Genomic DNA, 3,260 nt, shown 5'->3' on the forward strand with positions numbered 1-3,260 from the left:
ATTTCGAACTTGCCACTGTTTTGCAGGAACAATGGTAGGTATATGATTCCATTGAAAACCATACAGGAGCAGTGATTATCCATTACGAAGCGACCAGAAACAGTTTTGATTTTCAATGCCAACGAGTTTTCTACGTCTTATTAGGCATGGTAATGTGCATGTGGTGTTCTACGTATATTATCATCCATCCCCATGCGTATATATCGTACTCATATGCGTTTTGAAACAGTTACTACCATTAGTCAGGCTAGTAAACACTTCTTTAGAGATTAAGGACCTATAGAGAAACCCAGAATCGCATTTTCAAATATATTAGGGAAATTCGCTCTTCTACCGATGTTCCTTGGTGTATTTATAAGGGTAAAAGAGGATACGCATTAATTGTACACTACTGGCCATTAAAATTGCTATACCACGAAGATGACGTGCTACAGACGCGAAAGAAGGTGCTGTGATATGCAAATGATTAGATTTTCAGAGCATTCACACAAGGTTGGCGCCGGTGGCGACACCTACTACGTGCTGACATGAGGAAAGTTTCCAACTGATTTCTCATACACAAACAGCAGTTGGCCGGCGTTGCCTGGTGAAACGTTGTTGTGATGCCTCGTGTAAGGAGGAGAAATGCGTACCATCACGTTTCCGACTTTGATAAAGATCGGATTGTAGCCTATCGCGATTGCGGTTTATCGTATCGTGACATTGCTGCTCGCGTTGGTCGAGATCCAATGACTGTTAGCAGAATATGCAATCGGTGGGTCCAGGAGGGTAATATGGAACGCCGTGCTGGATCCCAACGGCCTCGTATCACTAGCAGTAGAGATGACTGGCATCTTATCCGCATGGCTGTAACGGATAGTGCAGCCACGTCTCGATCCCTGAGTCAACAGATGGGTACTTTTGCAAGACAACAACCATCTGCACAAACAGTTCGACGACGTTTGCAGCAGCATGGACTATTAGCTCGGAGACCATGGCTGCGGTTACCCTTGACGCTGCGTCACAGACAGGAGCGCCTGCGATGGTGTACTCAACGACGAACCTGGGAGCACGAATGGCTAAACGTCATTTTTCCGGATGAATCCAGGTTCTTTTTACAGCATCATGATGGTCGCATCCGTATTTGGCGACATCGCGGTGAACTCACATTGGAAGCGTGTATTCGTCATCGCCATACTGGCGTATCACCCGGCGTGATGGTATCGGGTGCCATTGGTTACACGTCTCGGTCACCTCTTGTTCGCATTGACGGCACTTTGAACAGTGGACGTTACATTTCAGATGTGTTACGGCCCGTGGATCTATCCTTCATTCGATCCCTGTGAAACCCTACATTTCAGCAGGATCATGCACGACCGCTTGTTGCAGCTCCTGTACGTGCCTTCCTGTATGCAGAAAATGTTCGACTGCTGGCCTGGCCAGCACATTCTCCAGAACTCTCACCAATTCAAAACGTCTGGTCAATGGTGGCCGAGCAACTGGCTCGTCACAACACGCCAGTCACTACTCTTGATGTACTGTAGTATCGTGTTGAAGCTGCATGGGCAACTGTACCTGTACACGCCATCCAAGCTCTGTTTGACTCAATGCCTAGGCGTATCAAGGCCGTTATTACGGCCTAGGTGGTTATTCTGGGTACTGATTTCTCAGGATCTATGCACCCAAATTGCGTGAAAATGTAATCACATGTCAGTTCTAGTATAATATATTTGTCCAATGAATACCCATTTATCATCTGCATTTCTTCTTGGTGTAGAAATTTTAATGGCCAGTAGTGTATATCCTAAACCTAAGAAGTTTGCAGATCCTACTTAAGTAAGTAGGTAGGTAGATTTAGGGAAATTACATGGAGCTGGAAATACAGTATTTCAAGAATGTAATCCATTTTATTGTGGTGTACTAGTATCAGAATTAGAACATAAAAAAATGATGCTACAACCTCAGAGGTCAAATATTTATCATTTATGGTAACAACTAAAATGTAAAGAGAAATCAAATGTTACTTTCTGAATAAAGATCTGTTATTCAGTGAATGACGGCTTTGAACTTTTGTTTCCTGACTTGGGATGATCTGCCGCTATATGACCGCCGTAAGGAAGATATAGCTTTACTTTTGTACGGCAACCGCACCTGTATTGTTTGACAAACGAGCAGACTGAAATATTCTGTGGTCCGATAAGAATTCGATCCTGCTATATTTCGGCTTCACGGCATGCGTTTTACCACTGTTATGAAGGCCCGACACATATATGATACGGTAGCTCGCCATTGCAGGACACACACACATAGATATTGGACATCTCAGAGACAAGAGGCATGCCAGGTCATCTGTTGGTGTGACGGCTAGGTATAGTCACACTACCTAGGCACCAGTACTACTCCTATCCGAGCCTAGTGGAGCAGTAGTTACAGCACTAGACGTGCATTCAAGCGCTGAGTGGGTTTGCATTCCTGTTCGAACACACAAGATCACAATTTGTACGGTTTCCCTACATTGCGTGAGGCAAACGCTGGGATAGTTCCCTTGAAGACAACACTGCTAAATTCGTTCCCCATCTTTCTCTATCCCGACTATGATCTGTGTCCCTAATGACACGGCCGTCAACGGGGCGATAAAGCATAGTATTCATGTTTTATTTACCACCATTTTCCCGCGGTCTCACTCCAAAACAGAAACGTTAACATCGTCAGTGGACAGACTGATCATAGTAATTACTAGAAGAAAAAACAGTATAATTAATACATGAGACAGGGGATGGATAATTATTGCAGAAGAGTATAATTCATGGAAAAGATCGTTGCCAGCAGTAGAGGTAGAAAAAGCTGATGATTACACTTCAATACAGCTTCGCCGTCTGATTGTATTGCTACCGGTCGAATTTGACAGCTGTGGGAAACTCTCGCAGAAAATTGGACTTCCGTCTCCTAACTCGAGGAACAACAGGTTGCTACCGGTAGCGGATAACTTAATTTCTGTCTGTTAACAGGTGGGAGCGCCTGTTGCTCCCACTGACGTAAGACGCCGAGCAGTGAAGCAATACTGTCGGCAGTGAATCGTTCTCCAGTGCTGCACTGATCTTCAGGGCCGTCTGTCGCAATCGATATTGTTAGCTACAGTTTAAGTCGCCACAACAACATAACTGTTATTGTGAACACAATATTTCAGTTGTTTAGAATCGTTTTTATACTTCATAACTATTTATATATTCTCTACTTTCACTAATTCTCAAAAATGTGCCCAGTTTGATTAATCTATTCTG

The sequence above is a fragment of the Schistocerca serialis genome, chromosome 5 (genome assembly GCF_023864345.2).
Source record: "Schistocerca serialis cubense isolate TAMUIC-IGC-003099 chromosome 5, iqSchSeri2.2, whole genome shotgun sequence".
NCBI lineage: Eukaryota > Metazoa > Arthropoda > Insecta > Orthoptera > Acrididae > Schistocerca > Schistocerca serialis.